Source organism: Mirounga leonina, unplaced genomic scaffold, assembly GCF_011800145.1.
Source record: "Mirounga leonina isolate KUSES-001 unplaced genomic scaffold, KU_Mleo_1.0 Mir_152, whole genome shotgun sequence".
Classification (NCBI taxonomy): Eukaryota; Metazoa; Chordata; class Mammalia; order Carnivora; family Phocidae; genus Mirounga; species Mirounga leonina.
Genome location: NW_023270380.1, coordinates 10,794,129 through 10,815,165, shown reverse-complemented (window position 1 = coordinate 10,815,165; position 21,037 = coordinate 10,794,129). Strand labels below are relative to the sequence as shown.

Sequence of the window (21,037 nt, the reverse complement as noted above, 5' to 3'; positions counted from 1 at the left end):
AAATAAATAAATAAATAAATAAATAAATAAATAAATAAATAAATAAAATCTTTAAGATAAAAATACATCAGACTTTTATATTCATTTTTCTCTCAATTTTTAAAAAATATTAGCTCTTCATCCCCATCTCCACCATATCTGTGAACACATAATGCTTGAACTATTGCAGTAGCATCTTAAATGATCTTCCTTTCTTTAGTCTCTGCTTAATATTCCAAATTGATTCCTAAGATCTTCTCCATTCTTCAACTTCTTAAATTCAAATTCCTCAACCTGCCATCCCATGTCCTCATAAATCGAGAGTTACTTATCTATACTATCTCTTCCCCATCTACTTTAACCAGAGGCCTCCCTTCTAGTAAAATCATCCCTTACTTGTGTCTCAAATATACCTCTTAATTTGCACCTTCATATCATTGCTCACATTCTCCTCCAAAATTCTTCCTAATTTATTTTGGGGTTGCAAGTAGGTTTCTATGTTCTGTGCATAACTCACATGAAGACCAATAAAAATGAACAGAGAAGTGTATTGTCATCTAAAACTTACCAGAAATAATATGACTCCTATTTTTAAACATGATGGTATTTTAAAATTAAAAGAGCTAAGCAACTACCCACTTTAGTCCCAACATTCTCCCAGTGAGGCTATTAAAGTTCACAGTGATTGAGTCCCTTAATAAATTGACACCATCACGGCTGGGATCCACATACCCTAGTCCAAGTATTCTCTTTTTGCTGCACAAAGCTGACATAAATAGCTCTGTTATGTTGCCAAATTAAATGTTTCTGGAGTTATCTGAGGGAAGGAATGAGGGGAACTGCTGAGGATTTTGTGAAGTATTATTCAGGTTAATAATATTGAATATCTGACCTTCTAGGCTCTACGCACATATCCGTGAGAGAAAAATGCCAGTTGAATTAAGTTTTCCCTGCAAGTGTGAAAGGAAGTAGAAGTAGCTGGATAGATATTAGGATGAGAAAGAAGAGTGGTGCCTGGGTCGCTCAGTTGGTTGAGCATCTGATTCTTGGTTTTGGCTCAGGTCATGATCTCAGGGTCGTGAGACTGAGCCCCGTGTCAGGCTCCACACTCAGCAGAGAGTCTGCTTGGGATTCCCTCCCTCCCCTTCTGCCCCTCCCTTCACTTGCACACACACTGTCTCTCTCTCTCTCTCTCTCAAATACATAAATAAAATCTTTAGAAAAAAAGAAGAGAAAGAAGTGGAAACAAGAAAAAAGTCAAGAGAGCAAGATATTGAAGGTATGGGAAGGATTTGAACCTCCAGATGCAAGCCTCACCTGCTTTGCCATGTTTCAATTGGGCATTGTCCTAGCCCAACTCAGAGACTGTAAAAGCCATATAATCTAAGCCAACAGGGAAAAGCATTTAAGGCATACAAGTAAGATGCCATTCTAGAATGTTCTTTTGAAAGCAGCATACACACACACACACACACAAATACAGATGAGATGAGCTATCTGCTCAAATAACCCACTCTAAGAAGTAGTTTTCAGGTAGGCTGCTGATAGTAGCAGTGAGTCCAAAACCTCATCGAGAATAGTAAATTAAAGCTAAAATAAACTATAAAACAATTTAAGGTATCATAACATGCTGATGTCGTAATAAGGTCTACAGTAAGTAGGGATATATAGGAACTTAAAACCGAGTGTATTCTAGTCAATTTGCAGGTAGGGAAGGATATATATATTTTCAAGCCGCATAATAAAATTGTGGTAAACATGAACTAAGAAGTCAACGTGACCTGAGTTCAAGTGTAGATCAATGATGTATATTATGAAAAAGATGTTGTCTTCCCGAGACTCAGTTTCCTCCGGTGGAAATAATGAAAGTATTTACTTCATGGAGTTGTTGTGAGGATTTCCAAATTCATTTATTGAACAAATATCTATTGCACTGTTTCTCTATGCCAGACATTCTAATACATCTAGTGTATGATCCCTGGTAGCACCCAATCAATATCACCTAATATTACTTTTATTGCTCCAAGGCACTATCTATTAAGATCATTTTTCTTTGCTCTTACATTCCAGACAATCTTCTTATAGTAACTTAGCTTCAAGATAGAATAACTACTGGAGTGCCTGGGTAGCTCAGTCGGTTGGTGTCCAACTCTTGATCTCAGGGTCAGGAGCTCAAGCCTGGCATTGGGCTCCACACTAGGGGCACAGCCTACTTAAAATAATAATAATATATTTTTTAAAGAAGATCCCGTGAGATGGAATAACCACTAAGTGAGAAGCTTGTAGAGCACCCAATGTAAGTGTCGGATCTACTACATAGCAGGTAATTTCTCTGCACACATAAAGCATCGATATTCTGTCTTATCGGGTCTTTTCTGTGATTTTGGTTAGCGTAAATCAGTTCCTCAAAGCCTGATTATCTTTAAGTAAACTTATGTAGTCATAGTAATAAAAACAGAAAGCCAAAATTTATGTAGCCTAGTTAGACCCAATCTTGGGAGCCGGCTGGCCTGCACCTGGTTATTTCATTTTAATAATTACACATTTTACACTTCTTAATGAATTAACTCTCTTTGAGTTTTAACCCTCTTGTGTAATTATTTCAAGGTGTATTTCCAAGACCGAAAAGCATCTGGAAACTTCTTTCTTCTTCCTGCGTTCGTTTGGTTTGCCTGCTCATTCTTCCCAGCTTCTCCTCTATCGTATCACCCAGTTGGCTCTCCAAAACAAAGCTCCTTAACTTAACTTGCCATATCTGTGAGCTCAGCCTTTAAGAGGAGCATTAACACTTTTTTTAAAGTTCCTCAATTCAAGGTCTCCCCACAAGTTCCAACAATCCACTACTCTTTATGGAAGAGAAACCAATTCATGGATTCCAGTAGATTCAGTAACACCAGAGCAGCTGGCTTTCCGTCACTGTGTTGTTCAATGCGTGCTGCTGTGGCAAGGTCGGCCCCTACCAAGTGCACAGGAGACTTGAGTGGTTCTGTTTGCGAACCCTCATCGCCTTATCTTTATTTTAGATCAGCTTATGGAACACTGAAGAATATATGCACATTGTATGTCTAAAAATACATATCCAAGTATAAATACACATATTTACAAATACCTGTTATATATTTTATGTGTGTGTATATATATTATACATAATAAACTTTGTATAATATATACTTGTAAGATTATACATATATTTATACACACATATACTACTTAGAATATGTGTGCACAAACAGGCACACACTCAGAAAAAGAATTACTTTCCTTTGAATAAATATTCTGCCAAACAATTTTAATTATCTAAGCATTAATATACCCTTTCCAGTGACCTTAAGAGTCTGGGTTTCACATCTTCATTTTGAAGCATCTCATCAGAAAATGTGGCTGAACTTATCACACAGGAGAAAATGGATCTATTAGGTTACATTTTTTAAAAAGCTTCTTGGTCTCTGAAACCTGTGCTGCTTGTAGAAAATATTTATATTCATTTAATAAGCCTAAGTTACATACAATATATTATATTCATATTCATTTAACAAATATTTATATTCAATAAATAATTACAGAGCTCAGTGCTGTTCTAGATGCAGGAAACAAAGACAAACCCCTGGCCCCCATAAAGCTTGCATTTTAATGGGAAAGCTTGGTAATCAATTATAAACAGATGTATATTATGGTATCAGGTAATAGTAATCACTGATAATAAAGATATAGCAGGTGGGACAGTAGGAAGGACACAAGGCAGTATGTTAAACAGAGAGACCAGGAAAGTCCCCTTTGGGAAGTGACACCTAAACAGAGAATGGACCAACATGAGAGAGATGCGATGTATTTGAGCGTCTGGCCCAGTAGCTCTACACCGTCAAGGATGGAGATGGTCTCGCAAGTTAGCAAGGTAGCCTGCCACAGTATCATCACGGCTGGCAGAAGATAGGAAACTCCCAGGTCAGAGACAAAGGACTCCGTTGCTCACAGCACAGCAGGCCTCATGACCTCCACCTTGCCCTTGTTCCCCAAGTCCCAGGAAGATGTGAAAGCTGACCCAGGTGTACGTTGCACATACAATGGGTCTACGCCACGATGAGGAGCCCCAAGCATAGGGAATCCCCATGCTATAAAGGGGGCTGCTAGCAAACCTATCCGATCTCGGCCCCAGAGAGGGACACCGTCTTTATTACACTGGCCAGGAACAAACCTGCCCTGTCTCCTGAAAAGAGATATTACCACTGTTTTCTAAGGCAGAGGGTTTGGTCTGCTACGCAAGCATCCTTGAAAATAATCTGGAACAAAAATTGATCTGAGACGTGCAGACATATCCTGGAGAATAGTCTCCTCATGTCAACTTTTAACAAACATCAGAATCACCTAGAAGGCTTGTTCAAACACATATGGCTAGTGCTAACTCCTGATTTAGTCTGTCTGAGGTGAGTCTCAGAATTTGCATTTCCAAAATTTCCCAGAAGATAGTGATACTGCTGATCAGGAATCCACATTTTGAAAAATCACCATTTTAAGTCTATTAAACAGACCATGTTTTGTTGTGTTGTCCCTGATTTGTTTTCATCTTGCTCAGCTTTATAATCAGAAAATCATAATTTTAAATTGCTTCTGCCTCTTGGGATCTTTTATTTCATTAAGTCTGGCAAGTAGTATATCTCTTATTAGAAACAATTGTCATAGGGCACCTGGGCAGCTCAGACGGTTAAGTGTCTGCCTTCGGCTCGGTCATGATCCCTGGGGTCCTGGGATCGAGCCCCACATCGGGCTCCCTGCTCGGCGGGGAGCCTGCTTCTCCATTTCCCTCTGCCTGCCGCTCCCCCTGCTCTCTCTCTCTCTAATAAAAAATAAAAAATCTTTAAAAAAAAAAAGAAACAATTGTCATATCTTATAACATGGTTCAGCTTACTGCCTTTTATATGTTCATTCCAGACACAAAACAAAGGAGACAGTTGAAATAATAGAGAAAAAAAAATCCTGCTTATAAAATTACCTCAGTAATCTTAATAGGAAGCTTGTGCCTAGAATTGATATTAATGGCATCCCGGTTTTTATCTATAAGATGCTTTGACAGAAGCTCAGATGTTGGCATTGTTTCAAGAGCACCAATGATTTTCCATCTACTATCACATACTCTTGGTGGCTGCAGCTTTAAACAAGTTTTTGAAGTCAAAATTGAGCTTTAAATGGTCTAATAATATTATGTATTTCAGATCACACACAGGTCCATAAATCTATACCATTAAAACATAAATACACTTCACGGCTATATTCAGAATTGTTGCAAACCCGGCAGGGTTTTTTTGTTTTTTTGTTTTTTTTTTTTTTAATAGCTTGAAAATGTAACTGTTCTATGAACTTAATTCCATAAGCACACAGACATGCGGTTTATTCTTATGAGAAAAACACTTACTGCTATTTAAAATATTTTCATATTCACAATCTATTTTAACAAAGATATTTTGTAGGAACTATCCCATTACCCAAATTTACCACTAGAATGTAGATTGGGAGATTTGCCTGTGATTTCGCTCTTAATCCAAGGCATTGACTCTATTTAATCAATAGATGGCGCTTGTGGCCATCTTACTTAGCATGTTAAGGCCCAGTATTAAAAATTGTGAAAACTTCTCTCTCTAAAAAAAAAAAAAAAATAGACATTAAGTCTTAGAGCAATTCACAAACAGAAGGTAGGGCAAACTTGCTAAGCACTTTACATATGGCATCACAAAAATACTACAAAATTGGTAATACACCGATTTCACAAAGTAAGGATGCAGAGAATAAATTGTGTGTGCACATTTTCCCTGCAAATAGTGGAAGCAGGATTTGAATTCAGGTCAGCCTGACCCAAGTTTGTCAATATCTCATACCAACACATCAAGTCCTAATACACATAAATCCTTCACGTGATGCTATGCTACAAAGTACATTTTGGTCTTTGTTACCACTCTTCCCTCTTTGTGTTAGGCAGTAGGTATGAGTAACAGTTTTTATCACTGCTTTGAATTTGTAAACTGTCATTTCAGGGAACCCAGGGCTCCTTCTCATTATATGTTCTCTGCTGCTATGGCTCAGGAAGACACAAAAAAGCCCTTGTTTCATCGCCAAAGCTTATCATTATGTCCTCCTCTGATACCTTTACCAGTTGTTTACTAACAAATAATTCATTTTTTCCATGTAGCTAACCTGTCCATTTCTTTAATGTGTCAGGTTCTCTTAAAACCACATGTAAATAGCAAACCCACTTGGGACTGGCTTACATGGCAAAAGTATTCCTAAACTTGATACAAAATTTACAATGCCCTGAGTTTGATTTACTTCATCATCTTATTACTAATTTCTTTTTAAAACTTTTATTTTAGGGCTGCCTAGGTGGCCCAGTCAGTTAAGCATCTGCTTTCATCTCAAGTCATGATCCCAGGGTCCTGGGATCAAGTCCCGTGTTGGGCTTCCCACTGATGGGGAGTCTACTTCTCCCTTTGCCCTTCACCCAGCTCATGCTTTCTCTCAAACTCAAATAAATAAATAAATAAAATCTTTTAGAAAAAAACCTTTTTTTGAAGTTTTCAAGCACAAAAATTGAGAGAGTAGTGGAGCTCCCAAAGATCTCTCAGCCAAAATGTCTATATTTTGGCCTAAATTACATGGCCAATTTTATTTCATCTCTATTCCCAACACAACCAGCAACGGATTGTTTTAAAGCAAACTTCCAGACATCATATCATTTCATCTGGAAATGTTTTATGACATAGCTTTAAAACATAAAAAAAAAATTTAAAAATGTAACCACAATATCAGTATCACCCCTAAAAACCAAGCAAATAATGAATTCCTTAATATTATCAAATATCCACACTATGTTCACATTTCCATGATTGTCTCATAAATATGTTTTTTACAGTTTGTGCAAATCAAGAATAAATACTCCTATATACTGCATTTGGTTTATAGGCATCTTAAGACTCCATTTGGGTCACTTGGCTGGCTCAGTCGGTAGAGTATGTGATTCTTGATCTTGGGGTCATGAGTTTGAGTCCCATGTTGGGTGTAGAGATTACTTAAAATAAAAAAAAAAAGACTGTCTACACCAGTTTCCTTCTAATTTTCTTATTTCTTTATGCCCATATGTTTACTGATGATAGCTCCCAATCCCAACAATGTAATCTGTCTTTGAGAATACTTTCTATTGAATCCTTTTCTGGCAAGTGCAATCTGTTTCCTGTAAGACCATAAAGTACATCCAATTTATATCCCCATTTTACCTTTTAATGTTTCTCTTCTTACCCCAAATGGCCACGTTAAACTCAGTCTATGCAAGCACTATACTCCTAATACAATTCCGCCCCTCAGTCACTCCCAGCAATCATCTCCTCCCACGCCACGTCAACACCACAAGGCTCCCATCCTCAAACTCACACCAGAACCGGAATACCTAAGGCTCCATTTTGTGACTCCCTCTTTCCATCTGTTGATCAAATGCAACATAAGAAGCCTCTCACACCTTCTATCATTTGACTTACCCCAACAGAGGGCTTACTTCCTAAATCAGAATCAAATTTATTTCTGAGTTTCTCCTGAAAAGGTCTTTTTCCATCATGATAGGATAGATTCAAGAAGGCGCTGCCATTCCTTGAATTTCCACCCTCCTATCAAAATATCAAGGTATGCCTTTAAGAATAATGTGATGGGAAGGGTTTTCTTCTTGGTCTTGTTTGGTTACTCTTTTTTCCATGTCAGGATTTGATTTCATTTACACCACCTCCAAATGAGCTAACTATCCTCATTGACTACTAAAAGCTGTTTCTGGAATCTCTGTTAAACCCTAGGAATGAACAGCATGGTGGAATCAGAAAGACCAATCTGTCCAGAGGAGCTCTGATCATCAAGGACACAGTAAGGTGGTTGCTTGAGAAGCAGGACAAAATCATTCATATATGTTCCCAAGTTATTAAACAAATGTTCTCATTCAAAAGTATCTCTTAGATGCTCCTTTCAAATGGTCTGGGATAGAGCTCTTGGATTTGAAAGCTGAACTCAGCACATAGCACAAGACAATTGAGCTCTTAATAACAGAAACTTGACCATTAAAATAGTTGAAAATACTTATTGATCTTAAAGCCATGGTTGGTTTGTTCAGAAGATATAAACACGAGCTGATGAGAATTTTTCCAACTGTTTATTCCTTATCATTTTTGTTTTTATTGCAAGGAAGAATAGTAGAACACAGAGCCTGCACTGAATCCAGATTCCGATTCATGACAAAGCATGTCCATTTTTGATAGGTTTCTTATCATCTCAAAATTTATATGTATATTTGAGTAAAACCCATCTTGTTACTCTCACTTGAATATTTTTAACTAAATAGCCTTAAATTAGTGTTCTCAAATAGTCTTATCCTTTTATTCTTAGTAGATTTTATACTTTTAGCAAGTTTGCAAAAACGATCGCTGGGATTTTTATTAAAATTGCATTAAGCCTTTTCAATAATTCTTTAAAAATTGGTAATTCTTCAAGCAGAATCTTCTTCAAAATAGTGTTTCTGGACTTCAGTTCAAGTTGCCTTCTATGTCCCTTAGTAAAAGTATGTAGTTTCCTATATATAAGTCTCTTTCATTTCTTATCCAAGAAATGGAATTTTATGATTTTGTGGGTAGCATGAATTAGATTTTATTCTATTCTTATATATCTAACAAGCTATCACTGGTGTAGAACTGTGACTATCAGCCAAGGCATTACAAAATCACTTGTGGGTTTTTTTTTTTCCAAACTGTATTCCCTTGATGCCCAGGGATTCTGATACATCTTCTAGAATATAGGTCTGCCCGCCACCTTACTTATGAGTATATATATCACCCCTCAGGATCAGGAGCGGGGAGCAATATTAAGTGCACTGAAGTAAAACAAAGCTATGGGGTCATTGTTTTTGCTTTTTGTTTGTTGTTGCATGGAATCACTTTATTACTTTTCCTATTCTGAGAGCTTTTCTTTTGCATTGAGCAATTTGCTTTCTAAAATAAACCTCAAGCATTTCCTCTATTAATCAATAACCAGTGAATGTATGTGTGATAAAGCCTGTGCTGAATGCTTCAAGAATACACAAACCTGAAGGTCTGAATTTACCTTTGATCAATCAGGTTTGGGGAGGAAGTGGTACCTAACAGTCGGGTTAATTAAGCTAAGCCGAAAACAGAGCAACAGAAGAAATAAGCATGTGCATTTTCATGAACCGTACTAATAGTCTGTCCTTTTGCATATAGGCATCAGGAAAGTAAAAATAATTGCTAAAGGAGGGTGTTGAGGCAGGAAAAAACCAAAATTCTGAGAAAAACAAACTTCAGCATTTCTGCACATCCTGTAATTTCATTTATATATATAAATGAGATGCGCATGGAACCCTTACGTTGACCAAGGATGTCCAGCTAAATCATTCTCTTGAGGTTGGAAGAGGTGGAGGGGAGGCTTTCGTGATGTAGCCCTTGGAGACAACGCCCATAGCCCTCTACCTTAAAGAAGGGGTCATCTCTTCATAAAGCCAACACTGCCTACACTAATAATGGGCCGTCTCTGAATGCTGATTTCGAAATGGTTCATTTGGAACTTGCAACACATTTTCCTGTGAAAATGATGCTTTATAGCAGAGCTTCTCAGACTTCAGGCTACACCATAGTCTCCTAGAGAGCTTGGTAAAACACAGAGACACCCAAGTCCAGGATGCTGATTCTGGACATCTGGAGTGGACCCCAAGGAAATTGCATTTGTGTGGATTGCCAACAAATACAAACACACACATGCTCTTTTACTGCCATATGGAGCCTCTCCTCCCTCCACCCAGCTTCAGGCAACCATTAAGGGAGGTGCAGAGCCCCTGACAGTGGTCTTGCTTGGAGAGGATTAAGACATGCAGATTGAGTGGAAGAGATGTCAGTAGTTTGTTCCACTGAAGGATTAGGCGGGAGAGAGGAAGCTTGCTGGATTGGGCTCCCTTTGGTAACTACTCTCAGCAGATCCATGGGAACTAGACAATGAGGGGATATGCCCACCAATCACAATGACTTCCGGGCAAATGGAGTGGATCTAGTGGGAAGGGAAAATATGGGATTCCCAGAATGCCCCGTCTCCCAATTCTTGTCAACTCATGATGATATCCATACCCTTCTCAAAGAGGAGAGGGGACTGACATTTATTTAACGCCTACTAAACATCAAGCACAATCTTAGGCACATGTGCACACCATCACACTCCCTTTTCATCCTCATTTTATGAACAAATCTACTGGGCAAAGAGCACAGCTCCCACCCCTGCCTGGTGAGTGGCTTTTAATAAATTACTTGACCTCTTCAAGCACAGTTTATTTGTTTTTTAGTCTGTAAATGAGAGCAGTCATTCATAGTTTCTAGGGATTATGGTGAGGATTAAAATATATAGGTCAAAAACTCAGCACAGTGCCTAGCCCATAGTTGATGTTCAGTAAATTGTAGCTAGATCATCATAATGACCATAATTGTCCTCATTATCAAAAAACAAGAACCAAAACAAAACAGAAAAGACACCAAGTGGAGCTTGCTTAAGCAACAGAATCTAAATTCAAATCTAGGCACTTTTTTTGCCTTCACCCTAGCCTTGCTACTCAAAGACTAGGCCAAGTTCTTAGTAGTTTATTAGAAATGGAGAATCTCAGATTCCATCCTGACTACTTGAATCAGAATCTATGTTTTAACAGGATCCCCAGGTGATCTCTATCACATTAAAGTTTGAGAAGCACAATTCTACAGAACTTGTGCATTTATTTACTTGTCTGGTAGAACGTTATGCTTAAATTGATGCTGAAAATTAGCTTTGTGCTCTTGGCTATGTCTAGAATGTAAGTTCAACAAGGGTAAAGATTTTTATTTGCTCACAGCTGAACTCCACTGCCTGAAAAAAAATCTGGTATATAATGTAGAAGCTCAGTAGATGTCTGGTGAGTAAATAAATCTGAGGCAAAATTGGGGGGGGCAGGATATTTCTGGAAATGTTTTACATACTGAAGCAGAAGGAAGCACCCTTCCATAGACATAATTAATTGCCAATCAAGGTCCAGATAAATTGGTGCTCCCCTTTCTATTTGCCAAATACTGGAGGAAAGGAAGAAAGAACTGGTTATTCTTGCTGCCCTAGCACGTTACCTTTGTGCAAACTAATTTGCACATCACCCAGAAGCCTAGAGTTGTCAGCACACTGCTGTGTTCAGAACATTCCTTTCAGAGCACTTGGTTTCCATGATCAACCCTTGACATGTCTCTTGTGGTGAAGGGTCTTAAAGCTTGGACTCCACAGTCACTTTTGAAATGAAAACTTTGCCACGAAGACGCCTAAATTTAACAAATACAACGAACACCCAAGGATCACTAGATGAATTTCTGCTTCAAAAGGTGGTTGTTCACTATCAGCATTTTGAATGGACTCACGTCCATTGAGCAACCATAGATAGTACTCATCAAAACAACAACAAAAGTGACTTTATGAGTTTTGTTATAGTTACTTGTGTGCATTTCAAATTTCTACCACCAAACTATAAGTCTCTAAAAGAGTATATCTCTTTTAAAAATATTATTGTCCAGGAATATTTGATATATTCAAAAGAATATATGCAACACGTGTGAGCTATAAAACATAACAAATCTAACACTCCACATCCAGACCCCACATGAGAAGAAAGATGGCCATTCTATTGCATCCACCTGCATGCCTGTGGTTGGCTGGGGGAAAAATGGTCCCTCGGAGATAGATTTACCTCACAATCTCCAGAATCAGTTAATGGTCTGTGAAGATTCTGTGTGTGCACATGTCTGCATACAGTGATATGTACATGTATATGTACATGTAATATCCCTTGTCACTTTCAGTTATGGGAGACAGTAATTTAGTAAAACTAATAACAAACCCGAAATCAGTTGTAGCCTTAGCTCTGACACAAGCTTTCAGTTAATTTTAACTTCTTAAAAGTGCAAGTTGTCTTGAAATGAAGAAATGTGAATACATAATCTCTGAGGACTGCATAAGCCCTAAATACCATGATTCTATAAAGAAGTTTTGTGAAGCACCTGAATGAAGACAGACAGAGAGGAGAAATAAGTTAAAGTTTAATATGACTGTCCATTGAATTTGGAGGCAAACCTGTTTTCTCTTTTGACATAAAATTTACATGCAAGTAACTAATGAAAGAAGTGATAAACAATTTTTTATTGGCACTTCAGAAAACTGAAATGATTGTTAATGCATCAGATTCCTATGGAACTGCTTTCTTTAATAAACTCAAAGAGGGCAAACTTTAACATCGTAAACATTCTTGCTTTTGTACTTTACTGCACTTGAATGAAACAATAGCCATACCCTTAAGGAGCTCACAGTCTCGTGGAAGAAAGACACAAACATATGGATTATGTGTTAGCATCCCATTGCTGGACACCACAAACAGTGACTTCACACAACACAAATTTACTACCTTACAGTTCTGGAGGTCAGACATCCAAGATGGGTTTCAGTGGGCTAAAATTAACTAATAAATTCTTAGATATGTCATAGCTGTAGGGGGTATTAAAATGGAAACTTCTATTGAGACCTAATACTCCAGAGTGGAGGGTTAGAGTCCCAGGGAGGACCTGCGCTAAAGGTAGGAGAAATCATTTGACTTTTAGAATGTTGTTTCATGAACTGCCCCGTCCACAGAGGATGAGGAGAGACCGCTACAGATTGGCAGGTGGTGGGGGGTTTTTGGTTTGTTTTTTGGATGTTACTAGCTTATTATAAAAGAGAGACATGGACATATTCACGGGATGACCGATTTCAGAATTTGGTGGAAGGGGCAGCTTCATGGGATGCCATCTCAATAGTGACTTACTTCAGTCTCCATACTTTGCAAGAGTATCACCCCTTCTAAGTAAGAAATGATCCTGGCCATCTAGAACTACTTTGGTGCCTCCCTATTCTGGGAGGATGATACCCGACTTTCACGCGAACCAGCGGAATCCATCCACCCTTTCCTTCGGAGCCCAATCCGACAGCTACTACCGTTGCCTGCAATGCTTTTCCCTGAGATTTTTCTGGAAGCATAACGCCTCTTGGTTGATATTTCGGCTACACCCCTTTCAGCTAAAACTCAGTCGAGGAGGGGACGAAATTTTCTAAATGCCTGTCTTGCTAGCAGTGTGTAGCCTGTTCTCAGACACTGGGATGGTCGGTGGCAGGTTTAATAAGCCGAGAAATTTACTTTTCAGGTTTGACTCATGAGTGTAAGAATCTTAAAAGTGGCTAGAGAGGCCTTACCTGGATTCAGTGCTCGTATGCAGTCCCTCAGGCTGAACAACACATGAGCTTGGCAGGTTTTGCTCCTGGGCAGCTTCCTGAGCGGGGAAGGTGAGCAGAGCACACAGTCCGAGGACACAGAGGAGGTGAGGAGCCTCTGGGTGCTGGGTCCAGCTTGGGTCCGGCTTGCAGGTCAACTAAGGGGTCATGTCCTCTCGGTGACTGCCTCCAACACACATCTCAAAGCTCTAAAAAGGTCAGAGATTGTGGATTTCAGGGTGAGCTTTTGGAGAAATGTATTACCACATTGTGAATCCCACCTCTTCTTTTCCTTCCCCATTCTCCCTCTCCCCAGGAACAGGGATGCACCTGCTTGCCCCTCAGTTCAGGCCAAAAGGGTGACTTGGAGAGCATAATGCATATACCCTGCACTTTAGGAATCAGCGACCTGGTGTCTGACTCCACCTGCAAAGCTAAGGATCTAGGAATGCCCTGCATGGCCGCTTTCTAGGCTTGGAAAGAAGTGGGCTACATGGGGCCCGGGAGAGACAGTCACTACATGCTTGTCTTTCATCTGGAGGACCGCCTGGAAGACCAAGAACCATCAGCGAGAAGAGGCCGGAGGTATCACCAAATAACTTGGAGCTGCAGAGGTAAGTGAGCATCTGGAATAGAGATGCGTGTCCCCTGTCCAAAGAGCTACGGATAGGCTTCTCCAAAGAATCCCACAAGACAGTCAGTTTTCAGAATAATCAAGTCTAGAAAACACTAGTAATACAACAGGACAAGTAGTAAGAACTTGCTCCCCTTTTATCTTCTGTGGTCCCAACTCAGTGAACCAGAAACCAAAGTTCGAGAACTCGAAGAGAAAGGGTAGAAGCACCCGGAGAGAGAGTGTGAGCCAACATACTCCCTTTCCTAATGCAAGCTTCTGATCTCAGGCTGGTTGGATACAGGCTCCAGTGGGGAAGGTGCAGAAACTTTAATTTTAAATCCAGATTGAATTGTGATCCTTCTTGGTGAAGTCAGGGGATTTTCCTGAGTTTTCATGCAGATGGGAATAATTAGCACCATATGGCAGATTTATAAAAGCAGTAACAAATAAAATGGGCTTGTTCCACGTACACATCACTATTCAGGGTCATGGCCTTAGAAGTCTGGGCTGGAAGCCTGAGATGCTTGATCACCCAGGCCTCATCCTTGACCCACACCACACACATAACCTCCAGGTGATGCCGCACACATAAGGTGTGCACCTGCTGGGAAGCTCTCAGCCTCACCCAGCTTCCAGACCTCTACCATTTGCTCTTCCAAGGCCACTGACACCCATTGAGCATTACGCTTTATACTGGCTAATTTTATAGGATTTCTTAATGCGTGATTTTGACCTTCTATCATTAATAACAAATTTGAACATCCGTTCATGCATATGGTCTCTATTTATATTTAGCCTATGTGAAATTTTTTATATCTGAACTTTTCCCACTTTTTCAAATTATGTTCTGTCTTTTATTTGCTGGTTCCTAAGTACTCCTTATATATAAAGATTACTAACTCTATTATATAAGTTATAAATATGTTTCTAAATTCATTGCTTTTGGAAATTCTCTATGCTGCTTTTAGGAATGTAGACCTATTGAAACTTTTACATGGCTTAATTAATGATCTATTGTCATGATTTCTGCCTTTGGTATCATATTTAGAAAGCCTTCCTCACTCAAATATTATAAAAATATTTACCTACATTTCCTACTACCTTAATATTATTATATTTTGCATCTAAATTTTTAATTTACATGGGATTTCTTTTGGTATTTGGAATGATGCAAGTATTTAGCTTTATTGTGTTCCAAATATTTAGTCAATTATTCTGATGTCATTGGGGAAAAATTCCTTGTCCACACACCTTAAACAAGGTTTTATTGTGTTACAAAGTCTTGACATTTAGGGGCGCCTGGGTGGCTCAGGTTGTTGGGTGTCTGCCTTCGGCTCAGGTCATGATCCCAGGGTCCTGGGATCGAGCCCCACATCTGGCTCCTGGCTCGGCGGGGAGCCTGCTTCGTCCCTCTCCCTCTGCCTCTCCCCCTACTCATGCTCTCTCTCTCTCTGTATCTCTGTGTCTCAAATGAATAAATTAAAAAAAAAAAGTCTTGACATTTAGATGCATTTCATAGTGAAAATTTTCGTTGTATTCTATACTTTTGCATAGCTAGAATGAACCCATGGTGATGTATTATATTTGCTAATTTTTTATTTAACTTTGATGTATCACAATTTATAAGTAAGCATGGTCTGTAGTTGCCTTTAACTTTTTTTGATTTTTTTTTCAATGAGGGTTATTCTAATCAGATGCATTAGAAATATCTTCTTGATGCTCTGTAATAGTTTCGATAGCCCAAGAATTGTCTGTTCTTTCATAATTTGTTAGAACTGTAATCTATAACTCCTTAAGTATGATGCCTTTTTCACGAAGGGATTTTTATTGCCTTTTAAATTTTTTCTAAGATCTATTTAGGTTTTCTATTGTTTCTAGAGTTCATGTTAATCATTTATATTTCACAATAAAATTTCCATTTCATCCAAAAGCATCCATAAAGCTAATATATGTTATGAATCTCTAAGAGTATAACATAAAGGGTTCTTAAACGTTTCTGGCTGGGAATCTTTTGTTGTTGTTTAACTAATTTTTTGTAGGACTATTGTTCTAAGTTATACACTTTGGAAAATGCTAACACCATGTCTTAGAACATTCCCTTAAATTTGTTTTTAAATTCTCTCTGCACAAAGAATTGTATTCCCTTTCTTATTCTGAATCTTGTATATTGCTTTTCCTCTATTTTATACAATTATTTTTACTCAAAGAAATAGCTTTTGAATATGTGTGTTCATTCTTCTGTTTTTCAACTCTTTAAAAAAATTTTTTCTCCCTTAAGGGAAAGGGTAAAAGAAATTGAAATCAGGAATTCACCAGGAATTTGTTTCAGAAAACGTAACTGGATGTACTTTTAAGTATTTAAACTGAATGAAATAAAAGGAAGCTAGAAGAACGAACAGGTATACAACATAAAGGTTTTAGTTACGAATATTGTGAAATGATTGTCATAGTAAGTTCAGGTAATATCCATCATCTCATACAGGTACAATAAAAAGAAATGGAAAAAAAAGAAAAAAAAATGTCTTTCCTTGTAATGAGAACTCTTGGATTCATTCTCTTAACAACTTTCCAATAAGTAATACAGCAACAATAACTATAGTTATCATGCTGTACCTTACATCCCTAGTTCTTATTTACCTTTTAAGTGGAAGTTATCATTGGAACACCTTCTCTCAATTCCCTCTGGCCCTACCTCCCAGCCTCTGGTATCCACAAATCTGATCTCTTTTTCCATGAGCCTGTATTTTTTCCCCTTAGACTCTACATATAAGTGAGATCATACAGTATTTGTCTTTCTCCGTCCGACTTATTTCACTGAACATAATGCCCTCAAGGTCCACCCATGTTGTTGTAAATGGCATGATTTATCTTTCCTTCTTAGGATTACTTTGGCTATTTGGGGTCTTTTGTGGTTCCATATAAATTTTAAGATTTTTTCTCTACTTCTAAAAAAATGCCATTGGAATCTGGATAGGGATTGCATCGAACCTATAGATAGCTTTTGCCTGTATTGACATTTTAACAATATTATTTCTTCCAATCCATGAACCTGGGATACTTTTTCATTTATTTGTGTCTTCTTTGATTTCTTTTATCATTGTCTTATAGTTTTCAGAATAGAGATCTTTTACTTACTTGGTTAGATTGATTCCTAAGTATTTTATTGTTTTTGATGTTATTTTAGAGGACATTGATTTTATTTTTATTTATTTTTCAGATAATTCATTGTTAATGAACAGAATGCTATTGATTTTTGTATGTTAATTTTGTATCCTGCAACTTTACTGAATTTGTTGATTAGATCTAACAGTTTTTTGGTTGAGTCTTGGGATTTTATATATTAAAAACACGCCATCTGCAAATACAAACAACTATACTTCTTCCTTTTTAATTCCAATGCCTTTTATTTTTTTTCTTGTCTGATTGCTCTGGTTAGGACTTCCACTACTATGTTGAATAGAAGTGGTGAAAGTAGGCATCCTTGTCTTTTTTGTGATCTTAGAGGAAAAGCTTTCAACCTTTCTCCATTGAGAATGGTGTTAGCTATGGGCCTATCACATATGGTCTTTATTATGTTGAGATATGTTCCTTCTATACCTGATTTGTTAAGTGATTTTATTGTGAATGGTTGTTGAATTTTGTCAGATGTTTTTTCTGCATCTATTGAGATGATCATAGGTTAATGTGGTATTATCACATTGATTGATTTGTGTATATTGAACCATCCTTACATCCCAGGAATAAATTCCACTTGATCATGGTGAATGATCCTTTTAATGTGCTGCTGAATTCAGTTTTCTAATGCATGGTTGAGAATATTTGCTTCTATATTCATCTAGAATATTGGCCTATAGTTTTCTTTGGTAATAATGTCCTTTTCTGGCTTTGGTATTAGGGCAATGCTAGCCTCCTTTAAAAATATTAATTCTCAAGTTGTTTATAAAGATAAGCACCATACACAACTAGTCTGTAGATAAAATATTTTGAGTGGAAGAGAAATTCTTTTCTCTTTTTGCCTCTTTCCATTTTGTAAAATGGATAGACTTGATCCTATCTGTACATATAGCTTATTGGATAATAACACAAACAGATAAACATTGACTTAGAAACCCCATTTGCCCTGAATTATAATTTTTTCTGTATTTCAAAACATATGGACTGTCTACAAATGGCCATTTGGACTATGAGACCTATAACAAAATATTAAATATTTACATAATAAGATAATTCAGGCATTAAATGTCTTGGTAAGGGGTAAAATGTCTCATTATTTGTCCCCCATCAGCTAGTTCTCTAAAAATTTATAACTTCTCTGAATTGTTTCCTCACCTGTAAAATGGACATTATAATATCTACTGAGCAGGGTTTAGGTGACAATTTGAGTTAAGGGCTTGGTCTCAGGACCCTTTCCCAGTAGCTATGGCCTTTTAAGGCCCCTACAACATTTTAAAAAGAGGTCTTTGGGGCTTGCAGAATCTTAGGTGATTTCACTTCATGATATACCAAACTATGCAAGTGCTTTAACCCATAGATATATCTGAATTGTGAAGCAAATTCCTCCAAAGATCTTGTGGTCTAAACCTTGTGATTTAACTCATGTGGCTATATTATAATAAACTATATTTCGTTGATTTCAAAATGCTTTTTTTTTTTACATTTTCATATCTCATTACTCGGAATGCTTCTTACAATCAATGTCTTATAAGTATGGCTGATGTTGTGTTTCTTTCCTAGGAGTACATAATATGATGAAAGTTACATTTTACAAATGAGGACATCTTAGATTCAACAAAATAGTGTAAGATCTTCAGCCTTTTCAAATTTAACACCCCCTCCCTGGGAAAACCCACATGCCTTAATGAATTACTACAATCATTAACAGAGGGAGTGAATTTTGATCTTTGTTTTGTCCATGGGCCTTGTTTCCCTGTGACTCATAATCTCCAATACACTCCAGCCAACAAGATACCAGGTGCCTATCCACCCAGGCACATACAAAAGGTCTTCAGCACACACCTTTGGAGGAAGACATACCCTAAAATAAAAATCTTGAATCTCACAGATAGCCTAGGTCCCTACCAACCCATAAAAATGCAAACCCCAGGGGATAGTACACAAAGGCAATAAACCAAAACAATACGTCAGTCCAACATTACACAAATACCAAGGCATATAATCTCATTGATGAAACAATGCCAGATTCCTGGCTCAGATTTAAAGTCACAGATTTTTTTTTTTTTTAAGACAATGTTTTTAGCTCGGTTTTAGGTTCACAGCAAAATTGAGAGGAAGGGACAGAGATTCGCCACTTATCACCTGTCTCCACAGGTGCATAGCTTCCACATCATCATTATTCCCTGACCAGAGTGGTCCATTTGTTACAACTGGTGAACCTACTTTGACACATCATCATCACCACAAGTCCACCATTTATATTAAGGTTCAGTCTTGTAAATTGTTGTGAATTCTAGCAGTTTCAACAAATGTATAGTGACATGTATACAGTATAGTACCAGTCTAGTACAATACAGAGTATTTTCATTGCCCTCAAAACACTCTGAAGCCACAGATTTTAAAAAGTGTTCACACTGGGGACCCAGCTCCAGTCCACTGTGAATGTTGCTTTCCCTTTAAGACTTCTCTAATCCCCTAGCCCCTAGAACACAGTTGCTGGATACACATACTCACTACCAGGATGAGCCTATAGCTTGAGTCAAGCAGGGATTACTCTCTTCTTTCCCTTGCTCTGTCCTAACACCCTGGAGCTTTTAGAAATCATGATGAAAGAGGAAGGAAGTGTTCTTGAAAGAACACCTACCCCTCCAGCAGGAGGCAGGAAGGAGAAGCAACAAAGCAAGATGGGCCCCAACCCTTCTGCAAAGGGAAAGTAGCTTTGCCCTATTATTTTGTGATCTAGACGTTGGGAAATAAGTTTAAAGAAGATCCCAAAAGCACAAATATGAATGGAAAAGTAAATATGTAAACAGAGTTGGATTTCTGTTCACTGAGTCAAGTCATAGATGAATGGAATAGAGAAATGACGGATTGACAGAGATGTTTACAACAGTACAACTAGCAAAACAGATAGAGAAATAAATGGGTACTTCCAGTACTGTGGATGGGAACACACAGCCTATTCTAGAACAATCTGACAGCACATAGTAAAATTGAGCAAACTGTATGACCTATCACCAAAGATCTCATCTCTAGAAATACATCTCAAAGAAATTCTCACACATTCCATAACGGGGGGTGTAAATGCTGATGTTTTTAACGGTGGGGATTTTGAGGAAATAAAATTACATGTCTGACTCGGGGAGGGGGGACAGGATACTTAAAAAACAGATATTGTGGAATTCCATGGAACAGTAATTAAAAGCAAACCATATGTACAGATGGGAACATGCTGTGTTCTCAAAAGCAGGGCTGACTTGATCGGTATGTCACATATGCAAAGCATAGGGCCCCGTGCTTGGAATGTTCTCACATGTACTCCTCTGCTGCCTACATATTGAAATTCTTCATCGTTTTTAAACATGGCATCCCGTATTGTCATTTTGCTCTGGCTCTCGCATATTAGGCAGTCAGTCCTGTTCATAAGCGTAGCATAGAGAAAGGTAAAAATGGGATGAGATTTATTATGAAATACCATATGGAAAAGTTGTGTACTATATTCTCTACAATGATATGTTAGAATGACAGGTTAGGGTAGAATGGAGGTCAAGTGTGTGGGAATGGGGATCAGAGACAAAGGTTAAAGTTAAATAAGAATAAACAAAACCACAAAGGGCCCTTATATGGATGAATAACTCATTCACTGTAAGTCTCCAAACAACAATGATTTGGATATTCTTTGGATGAAGGGTGCCCTGCAGAAAACTCTTGGTAAAGTAGTTTAATATCAACTAGGCAGTACTTGAAAGCTTCACCTTCCCACTTCTTTTTGCCTAAGGGTATCTCATTTTCTAGCATAGACTAGATTCCAGTTGTCTCTATATTGCCAACACATGAACCGTCTTTCTGGTGGGTTTTGTTTTTCTTCTCAAGACTCAAAACAGCATGCTGGTGAGGCATACTACTTTGTAAATGGAACTGCCTATTAAAAACATAGGGATATAAAAC

At 37.9% G+C, this 21,037-nt stretch overlaps 1 pseudogene; it reads right to left on the bottom strand.

Annotated features, from left to right (window-relative positions):
* Positions 1-12,857: 12,857 nt before the first annotated feature.
* Positions 12,858-13,758, bottom strand: LOC118012861 (annotated as a pseudogene).
* Between the last annotated feature and the right edge of the window lie 7,279 nt (positions 13,759-21,037).